Source organism: Felis catus, chromosome E2, assembly GCF_018350175.1.
Source record: "Felis catus isolate Fca126 chromosome E2, F.catus_Fca126_mat1.0, whole genome shotgun sequence".
NCBI classification, from domain to species: domain Eukaryota; kingdom Metazoa; phylum Chordata; class Mammalia; order Carnivora; family Felidae; genus Felis; species Felis catus.
In genome coordinates, this window is record NC_058382.1 from 13,425,915 (window position 1) to 13,453,881 (window position 27,967).

At 43.6% G+C, this 27,967-nt stretch overlaps 1 protein-coding gene and 1 long non-coding RNA gene across 2 annotated transcripts in view; one reads left to right on the top strand and one right to left on the bottom strand.

Annotated features, from left to right (window-relative positions):
* The window catches only part of DMAC2 (distal membrane arm assembly component 2), a 51,959-nt gene that overhangs the window by 492 nt on the left and 23,500 nt on the right, over positions 1-27,967 (top strand). The gene's annotated exons all lie outside the window — the stretch shown is intronic.
* On the bottom strand, positions 3,048-27,418 carry LOC102899243. Its single transcript, XR_442030.5, has 3 exons — positions 26,974-27,418; positions 4,252-4,424; positions 3,048-3,843 (listed from the first exon to the last, which is right to left on the bottom strand). It is a non-coding gene; the product is annotated as an uncharacterized LOC102899243 (long non-coding RNA).

Genomic DNA, 27,967 nt, shown 5'->3' on the forward strand with positions numbered 1-27,967 from the left:
TCTTTTCATCTCTAATGAGACGATTTTCTCTCTTTTAAAAATTTCACCCGCCATTTTGCTCTGGCCCAATCAATGACCCGACTGGACGTGATCCTAGCTTTGAAAATAAAAAATGAATGAAACACACTGATTATATAAAAAGCCTCTAGCCACCCAAACCCTGCACCTCGTGTACTTCTTCGTGTCCGACAGACTAGGCCAGTTATAGGATCAGGGCAGCTTCATGGGAAAGCACCTCCAAGCTGTGGTGACCTCCCACGTGCGCAGACTGGCATGTCCCATCCGACCACACCTTGCGGTGGTCATGGGGTTCGGGGAGAAACGGTGCGGACTGTGCCCGGTCGGGGCTCTGTGGTAGGAATTCAGAAATAATGCAGAGCTTCCTGATCCATGTCAATGCTCCTGCACAGAAGACAGGAGCTGAGGGTTCTGGTGGTGGTCCGGATTGAGCCACAAGGGGGCGCACAGATCTCGCTCAGACCCCACACCTGCCAATCAGGAGTCTGCTCACATGTAGGTACAGCCCACCCCACCTGTCCCCCCGCACAGAGTCCAGAGGTCGACAGGTAAAAAGGCTCCCTCCTTTACTTTTTTTTTTTAATTTTTTTAATCTTTTTAAATTTACATCCAAGTTAGTTAGCATATGTGCTATAATGATTTCAGGCATAGATGCCAGTGATTCATCCTCTATGTTCATCCTCTATGAACACCCAGTGCTCATCCCAACAAGTGTCCTCCCTGATGCCCCTTACCCGTTTAGCCCATCTCCCTCCCTCCAACACCCCACCAGTAACCCTCAGTCTGTTCTCTGTATTTAAGAGTCTCTTATGTTTTGCCCCCTCCTCGTTTTTATATTATTCTTGTTTCCCTTCCCTTATGTTCATCTGTCTTGTATCTTAAATTCCTCATATGAGTGAAGTCGCATGATATTTTTCTTTCTCTGACTGGCTAATTTCGCTTAGCATAACACCCTCCAGTTCCAACGATGTAGTTGCACATGGCAAGATTTCGTTCTTTTTCATTGCCGAGTAATACTCCATTGAATATATATATACCACCGCTTCTTTATCCAGTCATCCGTTGGTGGACATTTGGGCTCTTTCTATACTTTGGCTATTGTTGATCGTGCTGTTATAAACATTGGGGTGCATGTGCGCCTTCGAATCAGCACACCTGTATCCAAAAGGCCCCCTCCTTTAATGACGGAGCATCAGAGGCTCCTGTGGTTCCGAGAGGGGTCCGGAGTTGGAGGACAGGATGCTGTCAGCTCGCAGGTGGTGGGAACCAGACCCCAACACTGGCCAGCCCCCAACTAAGTTAACTAGGTCCATTTTAGGGGCATCGTAGTTAAGGAATGATGCCAAGGTATATGATTCTGAAGATAAAGAGGAATTCCTATCATATCATCTTCTTCTTAACAAGATACTTCTTCCAAATGAAGGTATGACTTTGATTCATGGCTAACATGCCTCTCAGGATGCTGAGAACATCAGAGAACGTGTCTAATGACATCACATGTCGATTTGCGGTCATGTATATTTTTGCATCCCAATGTCTACAGAATTTCCCTCAGCCAACCTGGCAATATAACCCAGTGGTGTCCTGATTTGTGGTTACACCGTTGGCAAAAACCAGTCTTCCAGCTGCTGAGCCACGGGCAGCCATAAGTTCATCCCCTCTAAATATGCCTCCTTCTGGACCTGAATGTGCCCTTTGTCCAAGCTGAGCCCTCCTGTCTCCTGTCCAGGGCCCTGTTTGCTCTTCCAGCAGCAGGAACCATCCACTAGAGGGCACGCACGTGCCTGCCTGAACTCCTGCTGACCATTTCCATCTCCTGACCAATGCAGGTGTTTTCACTGCCACAACACCCAACCCTCAAATACACTTTAGATTTGCTCACGGTGAAGTTCCTAGACGGCATTCAGGGACCCTGGAGAAGAACCTTACGGTGGCAGATGTGATACAGTGGACTTGTAACCAGAAGCAACCCCAGGCCCACGGTGTTGGAGAGGGGGTGGTGCCAGAGACAATGGCTGGACACTCAGGGCCCAGATGCTATTATGGGGGCTGACCATTTCCATCTCCTGACCAATGCAGGTGTTTTCACTGCCACAACACCCAACCCTTATGGTGGCAGATGTGACACAGTGGACTTGTAACCAGAAGCAACCCCAGGCCCTCGGCGTTGGAGAGGGGGTGGTGCCAGGGACAGTGGCTGGACACTCAGGGCCCAGATGCTATTATGGGGGTATGGCTGTGCTTGCCGGGTGGAGAAGGCCTCAGAGAGAGGAGATGGTGGAAACTGAGTGTGGTAGGCAATAGTGTGACCCCCAAAGATATTCACACCCTGCTCCTAAGCTTGTGAACATGGGACTGGGCATAGCAACAGGGAATTAAAGCTGTTAATAGGCTAGACCTTAAATAGGGAGATTATATTGGGGGATCCCTATGGAGATATTTGTGTCAGGCTTCTAATCTGACTGTAACATAAGACTCTAAGATTAACAAATTGTTTTTCTTTAAGCATTTTCCTTTTTAATATTTTAATTTTTATTTTTGACAGAAAGATAGGGAGAGAGAGAGAGAGAGAGAGAGAGAGAGAGAGAGAATGAGCAGGGGAAGGGCAGAGAGGGAGGGAGACACAGAATCTAAAGCAGGCTCCAGACTCTGAGCTGTCAGCACAGAGCCAATGCAGGGTCGAACCCATGAATCGCGAGATCATGCCCTGAGCCAAAGTTGGACGCTCGACCGACTGAGACACCCAGGCACCCCAGGATTAACAAGTTGTCTTTTCTTTTTTAATTTTTTTTTCAACGTTTTATTTATTTTTGGGACAGAGAGAGACAGAGCATGAACGGGGGAGGGGCAGAGAGAGAGGGAGACACAGAATCGGAAACAGGCTCCAGGCTCTGAGCCATCAGCCCAGAGCCCGACGCGGGGCTCGAACTCACGGACCGCGAGATCGTGACCTGGCTGAAGTCGGACGCTTAACCGACTGCGCCACCCAGGCGCCCCAGTTGTCTTGTTCTCAAGCCATTAAGTGTGTGGTAATTTGTTACAGCAACCATAGGAACCTAATCCCCTCGGAAGCCTGGTTAGACCCAGCCAGGTCCACACAGGAAAGGACAGCGTGGACACGTGGTTGTAGGGCACAAGCAGGTGATAGAGAAATATGAGAAATATTGGGGCAGGTGGGGGACCTATGGAGGCTTTGGTGACGGTTTCCACATGGGGCAGGGAGGAGCTGAAAGATTCAATAGTGACTCTCAGGATCCTTGCTTCAGCAGCCAGTGGAGGGCAAGACCTGTATCAGGAGGAGTTGTGTACAGGCTGAGCCTGTGTGAAGACCGGAAGTGAACGATTGAATTATGCGTGCAGATCAGAGGGACGAGAGGGCCTGCGGGCACTGGTTCCGCTGGGTCCCAGCTTCTGTGAGAGGCCAGCACGACACGATCCTCACGGCTTTGGCCTGGGCTGGGAGGTCTTCAGACTCGGTTAGGATGGATTTGGGTGGGCGGTGGGACAGCACACAGAGCACACGGAGTGGAGCGGGGTCCCACCTGGAGCAGCCCCTTCCTGAGCCACAGCCTGGGACGCCGTTTCCTGGCTGCCCTGCTGGTGCCCTGCCAGTGCTGTCCTGTACGTTGCAGCTAAGGAGTCGGAGAGTCACCGGTCGGGTCACTATTAACCGTTTGCATCCTTCCGTCTTCTTTTTGTTTTCTGTGTTCGGTTGGGATCACTTGCACGTCTGTGCTTTACAGGCCCAAGTAGAATAACATAATAATCCAAACTACATTTTCTCCTGAGTATCTTTTGTTCGATTCCTCATGCAGCTTGAATATACTAGAGAAAAAGAAAAAACACAACTCAAAATCCACCACCACCAGGTTACTGGCAGGAGCAAATACCCCATTATTGGAAAGCCTCATCCTCCCTTCTCCCCTCAGACACCAGGGGACCATGTACAAGAACGCAAACCACTGACATATGTCCCAGGTGATCTGGGAGAGTCCGGGAGTATGCACCTGCCAGCACGCAGCTTCTGTCTCACGGCGTCCATGGATGTTCATCCTCCGAGCCCTGTGACCAACCATGCCTTAGGAGCCCTCGGTGTCACAGTGCAGGTCGTGCACTGACAGAAAGGGAAGGGGAACGGGGCAATGCTGGGTCTAGGAACACCCTCAGGTATCTCCAGTGACCAGCAAACTCATTGGGGTCAGATTTCCAACACGTGGACCTGCAGGTACCCACCTGAGTCTCTGAGTCCAAGTGTAAGACGTTCTGTCACATAACATGGAATTCAGTCTGGGGTTCTGGGGACCTCACTGGCTTGGGTCACACGGAAGCATCATCTGCAGAAGAGTCACATTGGAAGTGGACTGTCAGCTGCCTTCTTTCTGACGATGACGCTCAGCTGGTCTCATCTGAAACAAAGTTTAAAGATTTGGATTTTCCTGTCAACTACTTCATTTCAACACTGAAAGAATGTATGAATTGTCCTATTTCTCCAACACTGAAGATTATGAGGAACACCCACTGTACTTCTTCAGCTGGAACTCTCATTTTTTATGTAAATGATCATTACTTTTACACTTTCTTACAGCCCTTGCTCTCCTTGAAAGTATCCCCACTGACGGGTTTCCTGAGTCCAGCCATCAGAACTCCCAGGACACACCCTCAGGCCACATGCTAGAAAGTGCTGGAAAGGCATCCATCTCCAGCACTGCGTAGCCCCAAACACACTTGAAAAGTGTGTCCAGATTGGAAGCCTGCACTGCACCTTTTCAAGCTTTTGCCTTGTTCAACACACACGGGATAGTGGCACGATTTTATGGTCTGAGAAACTGAGGTAGTATTTTTGGCCAAACCATGAAGGAAAGGAAAAAACTCAAGGCTTCATTGTGGACGTGAAATACTGAAATGCCTATCAGACAGCTAAGCTCTTCTGGACACTTGTTCTAGGAGGTCCTTCCATGCCCTGCCCATAAAAGTGGGCTAATTTCTCTGTTTTCCACACCTGTTATTTCTCCAGTCTTTTAATTCATCCTAAACACTATCTCTTCAATTGTCTTAATATTTTCAAATTCCTGAAACTTCACAAGCCCCAATTGATTCCATGGTAACCCCACAGCCCGTTATGTACTTTCGTCTTGCCTCATCAACCATGTTGTAATTACTCCTTTCCACGTACTATTGAAAAACTATTCTGACACTCATTACAGACAATAAGGCACACTTTATTGAGGCTGACTGCAACAGTGGGTTTGCAGTAAGGGAGACAGATTGGACTCAACTCCAAGTCAACAAGAAGAGTGGTGATTTATAAGCAAGAGCACGGTGGGGCAGTCAGTGGATGGAAAATTACCAAGAATTAGAGTAATTCCTGCTTAGCTGACCTAACAGGGTTCTTACTGAAGACAGGCTGGGAGTGATCGCATACTACCTAGCAGATGCTAGAGACAGAGAGAAAGGGCTCTATTGATATACTGACAAAATCTTGAAAGACTTATCAGGGATATACAAGAAAAGTTTATCAGAGACTACCACAAAAGCTAGGCGAGTGTATTTTCACATATAGATGAAATGAACAATTATCTAGATAAATGTAAATCACCAAACCTCACCTCAGAACAAAGGCATAATATGAATAGAGCAATAACTAAAAAATTAAAATGTGAATCACTAATTTCCCTCCATCAAAAAAAACAGTACAGGCCCTGATGTCTTTATGGGTGAGATTTAACAAATCTTCAAGTTAAAGATAATCCTCAACAAACTCCTCCACAAAATAAAAAGTTTTAAGAGAAGAATACTTCCAAGGCACCTAGGTGGCCTAGTCGGTTAAGTGTCTGACTTCAGCTCAGGTCATGATCTTGCTGTTAGTGAGTTTAAGCCCCGTGTTGGGCTCTGTGCTGACAGCTCAGAACCTGGAGCCTGCTTTGGATTATGTGTCTCCCTGTCTCTCTGCCCTCCCCCGATTGTGCTCTCTCTCTCTCAAAACTTAATAAATAAGCTTAAAAAGAAAGGAAAAACCATCTCCAGATATCTGTGTTTCTTGTTCATGTTTATGTTCTTTCTCCTTTGAGTTTGTTCCTTTTCTTATTCCTATAGGTGGATAATTAGCTCTACAATGACCATCGTTTTCTTCTTTTCTATGTTAAGCATCTTAACATTTAAAATGTGCCCACAAGCCCACCTGGCTTGCGTCCTGTGGGTTCTATGTAAAGTTTTTACTGTCACTCAGGCATATTTTGAAATGGTGTCTTCTTCAACCATGATTCTTTCATCACACACATGGTTTCTATGCAGATGGTGGTGTTCGGCTTGTCCTTTTATTCAGTTTTCTGCTTTCATAGCACAGTGTTTACAGAGTCTTCCATGTCTGGGTATTGGCTGAAATTTGCTGTGTGGCCTAGTATGTGGCAGATATTTATAAAGTTGACATTTGTGCTTGAAAATGAGTATGACCACATTTTACATCTATGCCAAGCTTCTTGCATTGCTCAAATATTCTCTATCCTTCCTGATTAGCTTGCTCTCTAATCTATGAGAGACAGAAGTTCAAATCTTCTACCAAGAAAGTGGATCCCAAGTGGCTTTTTAAAGCCACGCATTTACCTAATACATATCTGCCCAAAAAGCCTGCAAAAATTCTATTGTGGAATGAAACCCATCAAGAGTCACAGAATTACTGTTTCTACAGCAGCATGTGCTTTTCCTCACAGTCTGTAGTCAGTGAACTTGTTCTCCTACAGACAAAGTGAAGAGTGTAGAGTCCCCAGGGACTTATATAGTGGAGTGGGGTGAGGCTCTGGCCAATTAAAATTCTTCATTTTCAGGGCAGACATGTGAATTAGTAGAACCACTCAAGGAGTCCTCTGGCACTATCGATTCTCATTAAAGATGCTCTTGCCCCAGAGCCAGCAACCAGCCTCCGCTTTGGGGTATTAGTATATGCCCCAGGGAAAGTCTTCAACCTGTGCATAAGAAAACATGTTCCAGGGTATGGAAGTCTTGCTCTGCTAGCAAACAGTGATTTCAACTTACTGCCTTTCAGTAGGGGAATGATCTGTGCCTTATTCCTCAGGTGGGATCCTACCCAGCAGTTAAAATGAAGGAGATTAGGAGCACCTCATTGGCTCAGTCGGTTGAGTGTCCAACTTCAGCTCAGGTCATGATCTCGCAGCTTGTGAGTTTGAGCCCCACATTGGGCTCTCTACTAACAGCTCAGAGCCTGGAGACTGCTTCAGATTCTGTGTCTCCTTTTCTCTCTGCCCCTTCCCGACTCTCTCTCTCTCTCTCAAAAATAAACATTAAAAAATAAATAAATAAGTAAGTAAATAAATAAATAAATAAATAAATAAAATGAAGGAAATTACATAGAACAACAATGCTATATGTAAAAAAGACTCAGGATTTTTTAAATCCTGGGACAAAAAATACTTAGTTTATGACTCATTTACGTAATTTTTTTTAAAAAAGCTATATTACATGTTATTGGTGAATACAATCATGTAAAAAGGATCAATCAAACAGCTATTAAAAGTCTCAGGCATAGGATAAAGCCCTCTCCCTACAGCAAGTCATTACCTCTGGGGAAAGAGGGCAGCAAGGGAGGAGGAGCTGGTGTCTGATTTTATGTAACATTTTGCCTCTTTTCTCAAAAAGGGAGATCTGAAGCCAATATCTAAATGTTCACATCGGTTAAATCTTGGAAGTGACCAAACAGCTCACTGTACCATTTCTTCTACTTTACTAGCTGGCATTTCACTTGTAGAGTTCAGCTTTTTATTCACTATTTCTTTGTAGAAATCTATAAAACCTTGTTGACTGAAAAACCAATCTGTTTTGCTGCCTCGTAGATCCAAGGAAGGAGAAATCTGATGTTTTCATTAGTGTTAAATGTTTTGAACTGTGTCAATTTGGCCCCGCTGGTTTAAGATCAGAATAATGGGTGTTCATTCACCATGTTTAACTGATCAACAATTATTTACACCTACCCATTGATTTAAAAATAAAGAAGTGTTCTGGTCTGCTACAGATGTCTTCATAATGTTTAAGTGTCTAGATCTGACTCTCTATGTTTAATGAGCTCTAGATAGCCTAAGAGCAAAAACACCAGGGTTCCTTCTTCCCAGAAAACAGAACAGAAAGTACAAGCAATACTCCAAACCCAGTCAATAATCAATCGATGAATCCTCTCTCTCTCTGGCTCTCTCTCTCTCTCACTGCAGGATTGTGGGTGATCGTCTCCCATGCTTGCATGCTTGGTTGCAGGTCATGGATTTTGGCAGAAATCAGTGATTTTTGAGAATGTTGGAAGGCACTAGTGTATTTTTTGTCACCTCAAAGCACCTATGGACAGTCTTTGCTTTTCCATACAAGAGTAAGCTTAGGAAGGCTTTGCTTCATTCTAGGTCAGGCTGCCTGCAGATATTGACACTTTTCCTCTGCTGCCTTATTGCCAGTTATGTTAAATACAGTTTATTCACTGCGTTCATTAACACAGTGTTCATTAACACTGTACCATAGTCAACATCTGTGTGAGCATATACAATGGCCCTCATGCAGAAAAAGGTTGAAAACAAAGACAGTAAGAAGAAGGTGATGATTATGGTGGAAGTTAAGAAGGAAATCATTGAGAAGTATGAATGAGGTACGCAAGTGGCCAAAATTGCAAGATTTTATAAGAAGTCTACATCAACCATTTGCACAATATTAAAGACAAAAGAATAAATAAGGGAACTAGATGCAGTAAAAGGACTGTGACTGAGAACTTTATCTTCGAGAAGGCAAAGACCTTGTACACCGCCCTCATAAGTAAACTGCCAGTTACATCAACAGAAAATGAAGAAGTCATCAAGGCAAGCAGGGGATGGTTTGGTAAGTTTAAGAGGGGAAGTGGCATCCATAGTGTCGTGAGGCATGGAGAGGCTGCGAGTTCAGAATCTGAGGCAGCTGAAGTGTTTGCTACCAAGTTCCAGAAGCTCATGGTTTCCAAGTGTTACCTGTCGAAGAGAGTTTTTAACTGTGATGAGACAGCGCTTTTTTGGAAAAAGATGCCAAAGAGGACCTACATTACAGAAGAAGAGAATGCAATGCCTGGTCACAAGCCCATGAAAGACCATCTCACCCTTTTGTGCTAATGGAAGCAGGGATTTCAAAGTCAAGCCCCTGCTCCTGCATCATTCTGAGAATCCATGAGCCTTCAAGAAATGTCAAGGTTTTACTATATATATATATTTTTTAAATATATATTTTTTTATATATATTCAAGAAATGTCAAGGTTTTATATATATATTCAAGAAAATGTCAAGGTTTTACTATATATATATTAAATATATATTTTAAATATATATTTAAATATAGTATATTAAATGTATATATATATATATATATATATATATATATATATATATATATATAAAATCAGGTATTTTTATTCTATTCGTTTTCCATCTTTTCTCTTCCTTCTTCTTTATTTTCCTCTGTTTCTCTGGAATTAGCTTTATCTTTTTTTCATTCTCAGTTTGGTTTTATTTTCTCCTCTTCCCTTTCTCTCTTTTTATGGGATCAGGCTCCCCTCCCTTTTTTCCAGGGTTACTTCAACAAACAAATCAAAGCACACCCAGTTAAAAGTCCAAACACTCCACCAATAAAGGCAAGGAGAAGCTCTGCAGAGAACTGACCAATGGGAAAGAGCAGCTAAAACACAACAGAGTGCACACAGAATACACCAGAAACACTTCCTGGAATACCAGGCCCTGCACAGTGTATGACCCCTTTTTAATATGGTAGTACTCTCAGGTGTAGGACACATAACAAGCTTTTAAAACATGCAAAAGAAAAAAAAATAAAACATGCAAAAGAAAGAAACTAAGCCAGAGTGACAAGATGGAAGAATTCTCCCCAAAAGAAAGGTCAAGAAGTAATCACAGCCAGAGAGTTGCTCAAAACAGATATAAACAATATACTGAACAAGAATTTAGAGTAACAGTCTAAAGACTGTCAGATGGGCCTGAAAAACACATAGAAGACACCAGAAAAACCCTTGCTACAAAGATCAAAGACCTAAGAACTAGTCAGGATGAATTCTAAAATGTTATAGCTGAGATGCAAAATAAACTAGATACAGTGACAGCAGGGATTAAAGAAGCAGAGGAGAAATAGAAGATAGAATTGTGTAAAATAATGAAGCTGAAAAAAAAGAGGGAAAATAAATTACTAGATCATGAGAGGAGAATTACAGAGGTAAGTGATTCCATGAAATGGAACAATATCCATATGACAAGAGTCCCAAAGAAAAAGAGTAAGAAGAAGGAGCAGAAGGTTTATTTGAACAAATTGTAGCTGAGAACCTCCCTAATCTGAGGAAGGAAACAGGCATCTAAGTACAAGAGGCACAGAGAACTCCCTTGAAAATCAGTAAAAACTGGTTAACACCATGACATGTCATAGTGAAACTGGCAAAATACAAAGATGAAGAGAGAATTCTGAAAGCAGCTAGGTACAAAATGTCATTAACCTACAAGGGTAGACACATAAGGTTAGTAGCAGACCTGTCCACTGAAACTTGACAAGTCAGAAGAGAGTGGCAGGAAATATTCAATATGCTGACTAGGAAAAATATGCAGCCAAGAATTCTTTATCCAGCAAGGCTGTCATTCAGAATAGAAGAAGAGATAGAAGCTAGAAGAGAATAGAAGGAGAGATAAAGGCTTTCCCAGACAAACAAAAACTAAAGGAGTTCATGATCACCAAACCAGCCCTGCAAGAGATCCTAAGGGAACTCTATGAGTGGAAAGCAGCAAAGACTACAAAGAGAACATGGCCACAAACATGAATTCTACAGATAACACAATGGCACCAAGTTCATATCTTTCAGTAACCACTCTGAATGTAAATGGACTAAATGCCCCAAACAAAAGTCATAAAGTATCAGAATTGATTTAGAAAAACAACAAGGGGTGCCTGGGTGGCTCAGCAGGTTAAGTATATGACTTTGGCTTGGGTTGTGATCTCATGGTTCATGAGTTCGAGCCCTGTGTTGAGCTCTGTGCTGACAGCTCGGAGCCTGATTCATATTCTCTCTCTGTCTCTCTCTGTCTCTCTCCCTCTCTCTCTCTCTCTCTCTTTCTCTCTCTCTCTCTCTGCCTCTCCCCCCCCACACTTTCTCTCTCTCTCAAAAATAAACATTAAAAGAAATTTTTAAAAAAATGCAAAATCTATCTATATGCTGCCTATAAGAGACTTATTTTAGACCTGAGGACACCTGCAGATTGAAACTGAGGGAATGGAGAACCACCTATCATGTTAATGTGCATCAAAAGAAAGCCAGAGGGGCGCCTGGGTGGCGCAGTCGGTTAAGCGTCTGACTTCAGCCAGGTCACGATCTCGCGGTCCGTGAGTTCGAGCCCCGCGTCGGGCTCTGGGCTGATGGCTCAGAGCCTGGAGCCTGTTTCCGATTCTGTGTCTCCCTCTCTCTCTGCCCCTCGCCTGTTCATGCTCTGTCTCTCTCTCTGTCCCAAAAATAAATAAACGTTGAAAAAAAAATTAAAAAAAAAAAAAAAAAGAAAGCCAGAGTAGCCATACCTGTATCAGACAAACTAGATTTTAAAACAAAGACTGTAACAAGAGATAAAGAAGAGCATTATACCATAATTAAGATGAGCTAACAATTGTAAGTATTTAGTAGCCCAAATATATCAACCAATTAAACAAAAACCTAAGCAAATTTATTGATAATAATATTTTAATTGTAGGAGACTTTAATACTCTACTTACAGAAATGGACAGATTATCTAAGCAGAAAATCAACAAGGAAACAATGGCTCTGAAGACACATTGGACCAGATGGACTTAACAGGTATATTCAGAACATTTCATCCTAAAGCAGCAGAATACACATTCTTCTCAAGTGCACATGGAACATGTTCCAGAATAGATCACTTACTGGGTCACAAAATAGCCCTCAACAGGTACAAAAAGATTGTGATCATACCATGCAGACTTTCAGACCACAATGCTATGAAACTTGAAATTAACCACAAGAAAAAATTTGGAAAGCCCCTAAATACATCGAGGTTAAAGAACATGCTACTAAAGAATAAAAGGGTTAACCAGGAAATTAAAGAAGAAACTAAAAAATACATGGAAGCAAATGAAAATGAAAACATGACAGTCCAAACACTTACAGATGCAACAAAGGCAGTCCTAAGAGGAAAATACATTGCAATTGAAGAAGCAAGAAGGTCCCAAATACACAACCCAACCTTACACCTAAAGGAGCTAGAAAAGGAGCAGTAAATAAAGCCCAAAGCCAGCAGGAGAAGGGAAGTAATAAAGATTAGACCAGAAATAAACAATATAGAATCCAAAACAACAAAACAAAGCATTAGAACAGATCAATGATACTAATAACTTGTTTTTTGAAAGAATAAATAAATTTGATAAACGCCTAGACAGACTTCTCAAAAAGAAAAGACAGAGGACCCAAATAGACAAAATCATTAATGGAAGAGAAGAGATCACAACCAACACCAGAGGTATACAAACAATTATTAGAGAATACTATGAAAAATTACAAAATTGGACAGTCTGGAAGAAATGGACAAATTTATAGACACACACTGCCAAAACTCAAACAGGAAGAAACAGAAAATCTGAACAGGCCCATAACCAGCAAAGAAATTGAATTGGTAATCAAAAATCTCCCAACAAATAAGAGTCTGGGCCAGATGGCTTCCCACGGGAATTCTACCAGACATTTAAGGAGAATTAATACCTATTCTTCCCAAACTATTCCAAAAAATAGAAATGGAAAGAAATCTTCCAAACTCATTCTATGAAGCCAGCATTACCTTGATTCCAAAACCTGACAAGGACCCCACTAAAAAGGAGAATTACAGGCCCATATCCTGGATGAACCTGGATGCAAAAATTCTCAACAAGATAACAGCAAATTGAATTCAGCAGTACATTAAAAGAATTATTCACCATGATCAAGTGGATTCATTCCTAGGCTGCCAGGCTGGTTTAATATCCACAAATCAATCAATGTGATACACCACATTAATAGAAGAAAGGATAAGAGCCAAATGATCTTTTCAATAGATGCAGAAAAAGCATTTGACAAAATACAGCATCCTTTCTTGATAAAAACTCTCAAGAGGGGCACTTGGGTGGTTCAGTCAGTTGAGCATCCGACTTCAGCTCAGGTCATGATCTCACAGTTCATGAGTTTCAGCCCCATATCAGGCTCTACACTGACAGCTCAGAGCCTGGGGTCTGCTTCGGATTCTGTGTCTCCTTCTCTCTCTCTGCACCTCCCACACTCATACTCTGTCTCTCTTTCTCTCTCGAAAATAAACATTTAAAAATTAAAAACTTTCAAGAAAGTTGGGATAGAAGGAACATACCTTATATGCCATATATGAAAGGCCCACAGCTAATATCATCCTCAATGGGGAAAAACTGAGAGCTTTCCCCCTGAGATCAGGAACACGACAGGGATGTCCATTCTCACCATGGTGGTTCAACATAGTCCTAGAAGTCCTAGCTTCCACAATCAGACAACAAAGAGAAATAAGAAATAAAAGGCATCCAAATTGGCAAGGGAGAAGTCAAACTTTCACTCTTCACAGATGACATGATGCTCTACATGGAAAACCCTAAAGACTCTACCAAAAAACTGCTAGAGCTGACTCATGAATTCAGCAAAGTTCCAGGATATAAAATCAATGTACAGAAATCGGTTGCATTTCTATACACCAATAATGAAGCAGCAGAAAGGGACATCAAGGAATCGATCCTATTTACAATTGCACCAAAAAGCATAAAATACCTAGGAATAAGCCTAACCAAAAAGGTAAAAGATCTGTATGCTGAAAACTATAGAAAGCTTCTGAAAACAATTGAAGAAGACACAAAAAGATTAAAAAAACATTCCATGCTCATGGGTTGGAAGAAGAAATATTGTTAAAATGTCAGTATCACCCAAAGCAATCTACACATTCAAAGCAATGCCTGTAAAAATAACACCAGCATTCTTAACAGAGCTAGAACAAATAATCTTACAATTTGTTTGGAAATGCAAAAGATCCTGAATAGCCAAAGTAATGTTGAAAAAGAGAAGCAATGCTGGAGACATCACAATTCCAGACTCCAAGCTGTATTACAAAGCTGTAATCATCAAAGACAGTATGATCTTGGCACAAAAACAGACACATAGATCAATGCAATAGAATAGAGAACCCAGAAATGGACCCACAAACATATGGCCAATTAATCTTCCACAAAGCAGGAAAGGGGATCCAACGGAAAAAAAGACAGTCTCTTTAGCAAATGGTACTGAGAGAACTGGACAGCAACCTGCAGAAAAATGAACCTGGACCACTTTCTTACATCATACACAAAAATAAATTCAAAATGGATGAAAGACCTAAACAGGAGACAGGAAACCATCAAAATCCTGCAAGAGAAAACATGCAACAACCACTTTGACCTCCGCCACAGCAACTTCTTACTCGACACATCTCTGAAAGCAAGGGAAAGAAAAGCAAAAACGAACTATTGGGACCTCATCAAGACAAAAAACTTCTGCACTGCAAAGGTAAGAATCAACAAATGTAAAAGGCAACTGACATAATGGGAGAAGATATTTGCAAATGACACATCAGATAAAAGGTTAGTATCCAAAATCTATAAAGAACTCACCAAACTCAACACCCAAAAAAAACAAATAATTCAGTGAAGAAATGGGCAGAAGACATGAATAGACACTTTTCCAAAGAAGACCTCCAGATGGCCAACCAACACATGAAAAGATGCTCAACATCACTCATCATCACCATATTGAGAAACTACCTCACACCTGTCAGAAAGGCTAAAGTTAACAACTCAGGCAACAACAGATGCTGGTGAGGATGCGGAGAAGGGGGAACCCTTTTGTACTGTTGGTGGGAATGCAAACTGCTGCAGCCACTCTGGAAAACCGTATGGAGGTTCCTCAAAAAATGAAAAATAGAACTATCCTACAACCCAGCAATTGCACCACTAGGAATTAATCCAAAGGATACAAAAATGCTGATCTGAAGGGGCACATGCTCCCCAATGTTCATAGCAACCTCCATCAACAAAAGCCAAGTTATGGGAAGGGCCCAAATGTCCATCAACTGATGAACGGATAAAGAAAATGTCTCAAATATGTACACAATGGAATACTACTTGGTGATGAAAAAGAATGAAATCTTGCCATTTGCAACAAGGTGGATGGAACTAGAGGGTATTATGCTAAGCGAAATAAGTCAGTCAGAGAAAGGTATCATATGATTTCACTCCTGTGAAATTTGAGAAGCTCAACAGATGAACATACAGGAAGGAAAGAAAAATAAGATAAAAACAGGGAGGCAAACCATAAGAGATTCTTAAATACAGAGAACAAACAGGGTTTCTGGAAAGGGGGTTGGTGTGGGGATGGGTTAAATTGGTGATGGGCATTAAGAAGGGCACTTTTTGGGATGAGCACAAATATATATAAGAGATGAATCACTGAGTTCTACTCCTGAAGCCAAGACTACACTGTTAACTAACTTGAATTAAAAGGAAAAAAAGCACAGGGACAGGACCCAGGGGCAAAAAAGAGAGTTGCACTTGGAATGTGACGAGTGACTGATTACATACCTTCAGGTTGGGAGAGGGTTAGGGATAGTATAAGTCTCTAAGGAATTTTTCAAGCCAGGTTTCCAGGACCTTGAGGGGCTAGCTGCTGTTAGTAAATGACTGCTGTCTAGTAAACCCTTAGTCATGAGACCCTTCGGATGTATATCATGGGGCCATATGCTTTGAGGATGATTGCTAACATATATTTTGGGGAAGAAAGATAAAGCAAGTTTCCAAAGGAATTTCTATATGTTTAGATTCACAGGATCCTGGGGGGTCGGGACAATGTCAAGCTGAGGTTTCCTTTTGCCCTGAGCAAAGTGTTGACGGCAAGGTAGCTGAGTTCCTCCAGGAAAGTCACTCTGTCTGTCCCAGGGACTTGTTAGAGGGCTGTAAGCTGTAAGGAAATCTAATTTTATCTACATTTCTTTTTGCCTTTATTCTCCACATCATTAAAGCCAACACCACGAGCACTGATTTCTCCCTCAAAGACCTATGTTGCTTTTCACTTTACTTTCACATTACTACTTTCACTGTTTTGGATTCAACAAGCTTTTCATCTTGAAAATATTCAGCAATGCAGTGAAGAGGCCTGTTGACTCTGTGCATGAGACATGGTACTGTTGGGAGTTTCACAAAGAGCATAGATCAGATTTGAGGAAATATTTTAGTCAGAATAAGCATTTCCTTGGATTCATATAGTACAGATCTTACTGTGCAGGCATTCTGCATAAATTTTCTAATAGACCTGAAAAGGACAAAAAAGGTAACCTCTGTTGCAATATCTTATTTTCCTGTAGGACAAAAAAGAATCTGAAAGACAGATGACTGTGCCTAAGCCACACACGGTTTTGGCAGATAACGAGTAGACCCCTGAATCCTGCCTGTCAGTCAGGCAGTGTCATTTCTGCAACTTCACGAAAGCTCAGTGAAAAGAAAGTAGCACATAAGTGGATATACCATGCTACCTGTATATACTATGAAGATGACGGAAGAAATCTCTTCAAAATTTTTATAATGTTTATTTATTTTGGGGAGAGAGAGAGACAGAGAATGGGCATGGAAGGGTTGGAGAGAGAGGGAGACACAGAATCAATCCAAAGCAGGCTCCAGGCTCCGAGCTGTCAGCACGGAGCCCAATGCAGCGCTTGAACTCACGAGCGCAAGATCATGACTTGAGCCAAAATTGGCTGCTTAACCAACTGAGCCACCCAGGCGCCCCAGAAGAAAGCTCTTTAAAATGCTCTTAGAATATCCCTGTTGTCATCATCATCAGAATCACAATCATCGACAAAGGTGAAACTATTAGTATCAAAAGACAGTTTTCAGTAGTTGCCATGCCCAAATAATGTATAGTAGAATTTTCAAGTCATGTTTCTGTTTCACTTGGGGTTTTGCCCCATTGTAAGTATCTGCCCCCGCTTCCGTGTATTTTTTTTTTTTTTACTGTGTATTCCTGGTAGTGTATACTGGCAAATATGATTTGTAGAGGCACTTTTAGGAAAACAGGTTTGCGCGATGGACTGCAGAAAGGGCCCACAGTGACCCCCTGGCTAAATACAAACAGGCCTATTGGGCGACCCACCTCAAAACAATCATAAGCCCTAACTGACCAATGGGCTACTTACAGCCAGGCACAGTTACCAAGAAAGGGAAAATTCCATATGTCCCATACCTCCTCACCTTCTTGCTTTAAATATGGCCCCCACCCAGTGCCTCCTTGCAAACAGCCTCTCCTCCACTATCCTGCCCACCAATCCCTTGCAGTATATTCAATAAACTTCTATCTCTTTTCTTTCACCTTGAATGAATTCTGTTACCACCCGGGTTATTGGCTTCCACCCAATCATCTCCCCACATTTGGAGGCCCCCATCCAATCAGACAGACACTCCATTTAATTTAAACATCACATGATTAAATTTATTTTTCGCCAAAAAAAAAAAAAAAAAAAAAAAAGAACATGGACCATGTTCAAATGCCCAGCATTTTGAAGCATACCACATGGACAGACATACCACACATACTTATAAGCAAAGAAGTCCTTCTAGTAATTCTCAGTTTGGCAAAAATGAACACATTCATTAACAGATTAACAGGCACAAAAGTGCTTGTAGCCTGAAAACTGTTTGTGGTAACTAATATTTAGTGTGCTAACTTACTTAGGATTCATCTAGGTATTTACAGACTGGTCGGTATTTCACTTAACTTGGCATAGTACAAGTCTGTAAACTACCAAGAGATACAGATCATTTTCACATTGACATATGACAGGATACCATTGCTATTGAAATAATGCTTTGTCAGAATTCATTCACTTTCCTTCACCTAAGGACATTTTTACAAATATTCACTTATTTTTCTCTATAGCCTTTACAATAGAGACTCTCAGGAATTGTAGGGACTCATCTAGTACCACCAGGCAAAGGAGGGCACATATTACACATAGGACACATACACTCCGCTAATGTAATTAAACAAGCCAACAGCAGACTGAGGTGGCTCTAACACCTTGGTGGCCTACACAGCCAAACCAAAACCTGAGCTAGGGTCAGAGCACCCCCACCCCAGAAGAGAAAACTGGGAAGCCAAGCACAGACGGCCAACTTGGTTTGCCCAAAGAAGACCAAAGCTCCAGCCATAGCCAATCAAACTATGTTATTGCTTTGCTTCCAGCTCTTCTTTAGAAAAACCTTTGGCCTGGCTCCTGTTCTTGGAGTACCTCTGGCCATCTGTGCTCTGGCTCTGCCCAATTCCAATCTCTATATGCTCAGGTAAACTCTTGAAAATATGAATGTGCCTCAGTTGACCTTTTCTCGGTCCTTACGCACTCATCAGAGAGACAGATGCAACAAGAGCGCTTAGAGCATCTGTTCAACAAAGACAACTTCCCAGTGGAAAGCCCTGGCTCTCACTCTTTCCTCACCTTGACCTCCTGACCAGGAGCAGGTGCCAGGGGACTGGGCAAGTTGAGGTCACCTGCTCAAGAAGAGGCCTGAAGCACTCCTATCAATCTTTGTGGAGGGGACTCAGAAGATGTCCTGTGCCCTCACGTGTCAGCCAATGGAGGCTCGGGATGAAACTGCAGGAAGAGACTGAGGACAGACCAAGCAGCCAGCCATCTGAGTGTCTCCATAACCTGTCCCAGGGACATAATATCCAGCCCACTTCGTGGAGCTGCACAGCCTCAGGTGGGGTCCTTGAGTCCCTTGAATGACCATGATGGGGGCAGCACAACAAAGCCCCAGAGACTGTCACAGCAGAGGAGTCCTAGTGGGAAGGGGAAGGTCTCAGAGGTGTAGACAGAGGGCTAGAGGAGGTGAAGGTGTTGAAGGGGGACACATCTAAGGATCCAAGGGATGGGAACCTGGGTGGCTCAGTCCGTTAAGCGTCCAACTCTTGGTTTTGCCTCAGGTCATGATCTCACAGTGAGTTTGAGCCCAACTGGCTCTGCATTGACAGCGCAGAGCCTGCTTGAGATTCTGTCTCCCACTCTCTCTGCCCCTACCCCCTTGCTCTCTCTCTCTCTCTCTCAAAATAAAACAGAAAAATAATTTAAATTTTTTAAATAAAAAAAAGAATTTTAAAAAAAGGGATCCAAGGGAACTGAAGGGAAAGTCAAAGGGCAAAACAGGAGGAAGGAGGAACAGAAAGGTGGCAGAGGAGGGGGTTTCAAAGGAGCCTGCTTGCAATTCCCAAGGTAGCCCATGCAATTCCCCATGTAGCCATTAAAATTCCCAGGGGTATCTCAGAAAACCTGGCCATTTCTGAAGCTACTGACTGAAGCGAGGGCAGTACAGCGAAGCATGTGGTCAGCAGGGCAGGATGAAGGAAGATGACAGTGGTCCCTGGGATGAACACACTGTCAGGAAATCTTGAAAGGGGCCAGAAAATTGCACCATTGCATTAATTTCCTCCCATACACATTCCCTAGGCTAGAGGAGAGGGAGCTCCATTGGAACATTGGAGAACTGCAAGGTTCCTGAAAACATAAACAGAGCTACTCCTTTACAGAAAATCTCGAGCACCAAGAATCAGATTTAGGACTCTGGGTAACTCTGCTGGTATGCAGATTGCAAGGTAGCGTCTGACACGTGCCTTCTGTTGTGAGAAATGGTTCTCTTATACCGCACAATGGTACTGGCTGCTGAGACACATGTTACAATCTCATTGGCCAGGAGCCCCTCTTTCGTTAAGAGTGTGACGTCAGAGAATGACTCATTCCAGTAATTATAAAAGGCTGGATCTCTATGCGAGACAAAATTTTGGGAACGAAACAGAGAAGAGCACACTCCTTCTGTCCTATAGCAATTCAGTCACGTTTAGTATCAACTTCGCATCATGGAATTAATTGCGAACGTTGTAGCCACCTTTGTCCTGAACAACATAAGAATGTATATCCTGGAGTTGCCCGTGCCATTTCTGGAGAACCAGTGCAACGACACAGGTTGGTCAAACATGCTGTGCCATTTTCTGTTGAAGACTATCCTTACTTATGCCCTGCGCAATCTTGCTTCCCGTGTCTGCAAGCTGAATGTTGGAAGGTTCTTGCTAAATATGACATATTGCTTTCGACGCAAGATGTTTTCTAAACCCACAGCTGTGGTTGTGGTTTAGCTACTGTTACAGCTATGCAATCTGAGCTCTCTGGGGAAATACTTGTTATCTAGAGAAGAAGATATTAACTTCCTAGCTTATCTACATCCAGTGGAGCTTGTATGTGTGCTCAGCTCTCTCCGTGAGTTGTCATCTGGCCCCTTATACCGGACTCACAAAGCACACTGGCTCACAACACAACTGTGAACTGAAACAAGGAAATGGAATCACAATGTTAAGGAGATCCAACATGGAGCCGGGAGATCACCGCTGAAGTTGGGCCTATGCCCGCCCACATCTGGATGTCACATGACCAGCCTGTGCCAATCAAAAAGGGCTACATCTGGCCGCCATTCTCAGAAGAGAGCTTGCTTTGCGGAATTCCACCCAGCTAGTACCAGGATAGTAGTTGCTACAAATCTTAATCTACAAATATTAAATTTAATTTACAAAAATAAATTTAATCTACAAATATTAAAACTCATTGTTTATGCTGTGTCATTCAGATCTCTTTCAGAAGAACTTCTACAGGCTGGGGGGGGGTGGGGGGCGGTTACCTTTATCAACTCTTTCTCCAGCTGCCTCAGAGAAAATTTCCAGTTCCTCTAAAATCTGTGTCCAAATACTTGAAGTGAATATTTGTTTTGCTTTTTGCACCCTCAGTTTCTTTTGTTCGACACGACTGACCAAATAAACTTATTGTCAACAAGAGGAGTATCTGGAAACTTACTACCTGGTTCTAAGCTGACCTCTTTCTCCTGTGTGGCGCAGGGTCTGTGGCCACAACCCAAGGAGGAGGTAGGGAAAAACCTCAGTGATTGTGATGACAAAGACAGCTCTGTGGGATGGGGTGGGATGGAAAGGGAGAGGGGATCTGCAGCTTGGGTGAGATTTGCTGAGGGAAGGATGGGGGTGGAGGACGGTTCCCAAGGCTGAAACTCTGGGGCTAAGGATCCCAAGGGGGCTTTGGGATGTCTCATCTCCCCAGGAGAAGTTCAAGGTGAGAGAAGTACAAACCAGGAGTTGGCTGAAGGCGCCTTAGCCAGTTGCAGGGCATGTACCCAAAACTGGCCAGAGGAGAGCCAGCTGCATTGAAGTCTGAGCTGGAGGAAAGAGCGGGGCCCCCAAAACTCATGTTGCAGGGGACTCAAGTTGAAGTGGGGAGGTGGTGGTGAAACTCAGAAGGCTCCCAGACCTCCCCCCTCAGGTCAGTTGAGACCTCATGGAGGGGGAAAGGGTATGAGTGGAACAACCCTCCCTGGGGAACCCGGGAAGTCCTGGGGCTGACCTGGGGATGTGGAGCCTGCACTCCTCTGGTGCTTCAGGCTTCTCGTTCCAAGCAGAGTTTGGAAATAGCAGCCTCCAACTCAGCCCTCATGATCCCAGGTCCCTCACCAACAACCAGACAGGGGACTGGGCTGTCCCGAGGAGCCGCTCTGCTCCCTTGGAGACCCCCACCCAGTGGTCTTCAAATATGCTCTGCCACCTGTCTGGCAGCTGTGAAAGCTGCTCCTCCCCACTCCTGATGGTCAAAGCCTTTGTGCAGTGATTTCATGCACACTTTGGGAATCCCAAGACTGGTTTCACTTCCAAGCTGCCCTTGGTGACAAACACAGAAATTCTGTGGGCTCTTTGGTTGAGAGTTTTAAAAGCAAATGCTAGTAGAAAGGCCCTTGTATGAACGAAAGAATAAAACTGGCTGCTCAATGCTCTGAACCCTAGAGTGTTGCCCCCTCCCCTTTCAATTGGACCCCCAGTCATCCAGGGCACTGCAGATTCTTCCCCCTTTTCTCCACTGCATCCAGGCTCTGACCACTGTCAAGTCACCTGGCCTCAGCCCCCTTCCTGACCCTCTCCTGTCCTCCCTGTGACCTGCAAACTAGTCACCCCATGCCTTTCAGTTACACAAAATTCTCCTGGAGGACCTTGATAATGAGTTGATGAGGTGAAGGTTCCTCAGGGAAGGAAGCAGACATTTTGCTTTTCTAGAACAATCCTGAGCAATGCTGAAACTGGTTTGAACGCCAGATAAAGGCATCTCATCCTGGTCTGATCTGGACCTTGGGAAACCCTGGCCCTCCCTATCCAAAGCAGGATCCCTCGACCCTGTGCCCTCCCCACCCCCATCCCCAGAGCCAGGCAACCAGACCAGAAACCCCCTTCCTCCCTGCAATCACCTCTGGTCTCTGTGTGATCCCTGCACCCTGCAATCCCTCCTGCCTTTCTGGACTCCGCTCCCCCACTGGACTCTAACCTCCCCCACACCTCCACCTCCTGCCCGTTCCTCCTTCATCTGGGCCCCCTCTGACAAGCCTTGAGCTCCTGAGCCCCTGAGTCTCTGTCTGCAGTTCTCTTGGCTTATACAGCTTAATGACTCCCCACTTGACCAGGAGCTCCCCCAACTTGAGTGTTTTGTCTTCAATGTCATCTCCATTGAACATCCAACCTGTTTATAAATTTGTTAACAGTCCTGGAAACTACAATCCCCAAATGGACTTCACTCTACCCAAATGGAGGCATCTGTACTTACGTGTACCCTCCTGAGACTCTTGGGAAGAATGTGTTTTCTTCTCTTTTGTAGCTTTGGGAGGCTTTCCTCATTCTGGGTCCTGTTTCCCCATCTCACCCACCTTCTCTCCCCTGCTTTATCCTCACATTTACTGTTTTCCTCCCTAGGCCAATCTCCCTTCTCTCTCTCTCTCTTTCTCTCTCTCTCACTCTCACACTCTCCCTCTCAACACTTGAGAGTACATAGAGCGACCACCCGGACAGTCCAGAATAATCTTTCCATCTCACGATCTCTAACTCCATCACACGGGCAGTGTCTTTGCCAGGGAATATGACATTCATAGGACCCAGGGATAAAATTCATGATGTTTTGGGGGCCAATTATTTGCTCTAACACAGTATTAAAAGAATTCCAGAAATTCTCTCTTCATATTAAAAAGAAAAAAAAAGGGGCGCCTGGGTGGCGCAGTCGGTTGAGCGTCCGACTTCAGCCAGGTCACGATCTCGCGGTCCGTGAGTTCGAGCCCCGCGTCAGGCTCTGGGCTGATGGCTCGGAGCCTGGAGCCTGTTTCCGAGTCTGTGTCTCCCTCTCTCTCTGCCCCTCCCCCGTTCATGCTCTGTCTGTCTCAAAAATAAATAAATGTTAAAAAAAAAAATTTTTTTTTAAAAAAAGAAAGCTTTAAAAAGGTCACTTTGTTGCAGCCCCGGGTACGTGATTATGGTCCAATGCCGTCACCCCACTTGTACCTCCTCATGCTCCCAGCCCTGTGCAAGGATCCCATTGCTTCCCATGATCAGAAACACCTTTGCTCCTTCTGATGCATTCTTTGGCTGTTTGCAGGTTATTCAGAAGAGGAGAATCTTTTCCTTTTACACCCTCTTATTAAAAGCAGACCGGGGGCGCCTGGGTGGCTCAGTCGGTTAAACGTCCGACTTCAGCTCAGGTCACGATCTCGCGGTCCGTGAGTTCGAGCCCCGCGTCAGGCTCTGGGCTGATGGCTCAGAGCCTGGAGCCTGCTTCCGATTCTGTGTCTCCCTCTCTCTCTGCCCCTCCCCCATTCATGCTCTGTCTCTCTCTGTCTCAAAAATAAATAAATGTTAAAAAAAATTAAAAAAAAAAAAAAAGCAGACCGAACATCCAACAAAACTTGTGTCTTTGTAACAAAAAAAAAAAATACTGAATTCCACCTGGACATCAAATACTTGACACCAAAGGCTCTTGTAAAAAGCTCTTATCCATGAACCCAGGTAATCTCAGCCTGAGAGAACCAGGACAAATAAAACTCCCTGACCCTGAACCTCTTGCCACACTCTCTATGTGCATTCAGGCTCTGTCCTACACTTTCATCCGTCCTATGCTGCAATGCATGCCTTTTTACACCGGGACAAACTGTGCTCATAAAGTTCATACTTTGCTCCCAAAGTTGTTTTTCTGCTCCCTGATTTTTCCTACCAGAGGCTCATTCATGTGGAAGGATTATTATCTTTCCTACAGAAACTTCTATTTCACAGGGATAATTTGAGTGTTGGATAACCAAGGACTGTCAAAACCAGAATAGGATATCAGACGTTGTGAAGAGGGTTCTCCCAAACCTTTGTATACATACACATCCCTTTGCTACAACACGGCAAATGGGACATGTTCATCAAGAGAAGCAATATATTCATAACGGTGTGATTATGCTTTGTTTCAGCCCATTTGGAAATCATTTAGGTATTTAATGAATATCTATAATTAGCTTAACTTAGCAGAAGGGTAATATTTTAAGTTACCTGAAGATCTTGGAAACTGTCTTCAGGCAAACATAGTACAAGACATAATGAGTGAGGAAATAAAGTCTTCTCAGAGTAATTGCTTTTTCTTTAATTCATAGGCATTCAGTCTCCACACTTCTGCCAGGCTACTGACGGTCAAGCCACTGCCTCCATGGGGTCCTGGTGCCGTCCAATCCCTCCACACTCTCCAGACTCTGAACCCCCACCAGCTGGCATGTCCTGTGGTCTGTCCCATATCCCTAGTATCCCATCCTAGCCCACATGCTGCTGTGTCCTGGGAGCTCTTTGTGTGCATCTAACTCCCTTGAGAGATACAAACAGTTCTCCACCCAGCTTCTGGAGGTTTGTGTCCATCCTTATGACTGTCTTCTCCAAATTGAGCTCCCTGAATCAAGTGTTTTGTGCCCAGTGTCAGAGTGCTTCTCTGAGTCTTTAAGAATCTTCACATTTCCACCAACCCCCCTCCCCACCTCTCACACTGACCCCTAAGGCTGCAAGGCTGGGACCCCTAAGGCTCCCACCTCATCCTTCAGGTTCTAGCTGCTCTCCCCACAGCAGGTGGGTCAGCCTCCACCTAGACTCCTCACGCCCCTGGACACTCCTGCCCTGACAAGTCTATGCCATCTTAATCATGAATCATGTTTCACACACAGATTCCCTACCCTGCTTTACATGATTTTATCCCCAAATGCTCAAGGGTCAAGAGGAAGACAAAGGAAGGGGTTAAGACTTAACGCCCTAGTGAGTAGGAAGTTGAGAGTTCAGAAGGAAAGCAGAAGTTTGCCAGTTAGTGATAAAGGGGTGTTGATGGGGGACAGTCAAAGGATTCAGGAAAGCTGAAGGGAAAATCTTAGGTATTAAAAAAGGATGAATAAGGATTAGTTGCAAGATGAGAAGGGAGTAATCTTAGATGAGCCAGGTTGGGGTTCCCTTGTTGCTGGAAATACCCATCTAAATCCCTCAGTTTCCTTAGCAGGTGTTTACCATTTCTAGAGATATTGAACTGAATTAGTGACATACCAGTGACGCACAGTTGATGACAGAAGAAAAGAGATGACAACTACAGAATAAGAGATACCCATGGATTAATAGATAGTTAAACCAGAGAGAAGAAAAACTTGGAAGGAGTCGAGAAAAAGTCTGGCTTATTCAACGTCCTCACACAATCTCCAGACCTGAAGCCTTGGAAACCCTGTCCTCTCATCAGCTCAGAGAGTCCCTGAGTGGGGTGGGAGAGGTGAGTGAACCCTTCAGAGGGTTGAGTTTGGGAAGATTGAAGGAGTGGGGACTAGAGCAACTGCTTCTTTGAAAATCCATACTGATCAGGAACAGAGCCATTTATCGGAAGACTTCATATTGGTAAAATGTCCATACCCCCCAAAGTGACCTACAGAGTCAATGCTATCCACATTAAAATCTCAATGGAATTTTTGGCAGGAAGTAGAAAAAAATCATCCTTCAATTCATATGGTATCTCAACGGACCCCAAGGAGCCAGAACAATCTAGAAAAAGAGAAGCAGGAGGCTTCACATCCCAATTTCAAAACATATTTCTGAACTACAGGAAACAAAACCTCCATAGAAACACACATATAGACCAAAGGAACAGAACAGAGAGCCCCCAAATAAACCCTCCCACAGATGGCCAAACGATCTTTGACAGGGGCCAATCCCACCCAATGGAGAAAGGACAGTCTTTTCAAAGAAACTTCTTCTGAAGACTGGATATCCACACACAAAAGAAGAAAACAGGACCCTTCCTTTCTACCATACACAAAAATTCACTGGAAATAGATAACTGATCTCAACAGAAGACCTAACACTATGACGTTGAGACAGAAAAACAGGAGAAACGTTCGATGACATTAGATTTGGCAATGAGGTCTTGGACATGACACCAAAAGCACAGGCAACAAAAGCCAAATAGACAAGTGGGGCCATTTCAAGCTTACTAACTATTGGCCCCAGAAGAAACACTCAACTGAGTGAAAAGGGAACCTACACAATCGGGAAAGTATTTGCGAATTGTGTATCAGTTAGGGAATTAACTGATACATCTAAAGTATGTAAAGAAATTCTGAAATTCAACAACAACAAGAAAACAAACTACCCAATTAACAAATGGGCAAAAATCTTGAATGCACATGTCTCCAAAGATATACAATGGCCACCAAGGTGATGAGAAAATGCTCAACACCACTAATATTACAGAAAGCAAATGAAACAGCAAGGAGGTATCATGTCACAGCCATTAGGATGGTCACAATCAACAACAATAACCAAAGCATCCAAAAACCGAAAAGCATAAAACAACTTATGCTGGCAAGGATATGGAGATATTGGAACACTGGCACATGGTTGGACAACATGTAAAATGGCCCATTTGCTGTAGCACACAGTGAAGAGTTCCCCCCAAATCAAGAAATAGACTTACCATGTGATCGCACAAACTCAGTTCAGATTTTATATCCATAAGAATTGGAGGCAGTTTATGAGCATCCCTGTACATTGCTGTGTAATTCTCAAGAGTCAAGAGGTAGAAGCAGCCAACGTGTCCACAGACAGAGGAGTGGATGAAGAACATGGGGCATCTGTGTATAGTGGGGTGTTGTCCAGGTTTAGACAAGGAGGTGATTCTGACTTGCTGCTAAGTGAACTAAGCACATCACAGAAACTCAAATACCCTAAGATTCCACTTACGTGAGGTATGTAAAGTAGTCAAATTTATAGAAATGAAAGAGGAACTCAGAGCAAGTCAGGGCGGAAAGGAGAGAACACAGAACTGTGGGTGTAGATTTTCAGTCACGAAATGAACTCATGCTGGAGACGTGTTGTGCAACACTGAGAATCTATATACCGCCATTGACCTATCCACTGGTTAATGGTTAATGGTAGTAAATTTAATATTATGTGTTTTTTTCTATAATAGTTAACAATGTCTTTAAAGGACAAATTGGGGTGAAGAACCCAGGGGCCCTTGAGAACTTCCTGCCTTCAAAGAAAAAGCTCGGAGTGTGACAAGTACACAGGGTCGGTGGTGAGCTCTGTTTCCTGTTCCCCGTCAGCCTGTTTCCGCCCCAGATGGTTGCTCGAGGGGTCTCTGAGCCCCTCAAGAGTCCACAGTGGGGAGGATGCTCAAAGCTCCAATGACTCTCCAGAGTTGAGGGGCGAAGGTGGGAGGGGAAGGGCCGGGCAGGGAAGGAAAGAGCTGTAGAGGACATAGCAATATGGAAGGGGGAACAGATCAAAAGATTCAAGAGAGCTGAGGAGTCTAAGATGTGCCTCCAAAATAAGAAAGGAAAGAGAGAAGAACAAAATGGTGACAGCCTTGCTCAGTACAGGGAACATGAGGCTCTTCATCTCAGGGTCATGAGTTCAAGCCCCATGTAGAGCCACTTAAAAAATTAACATAAAAAAATTTAATTACC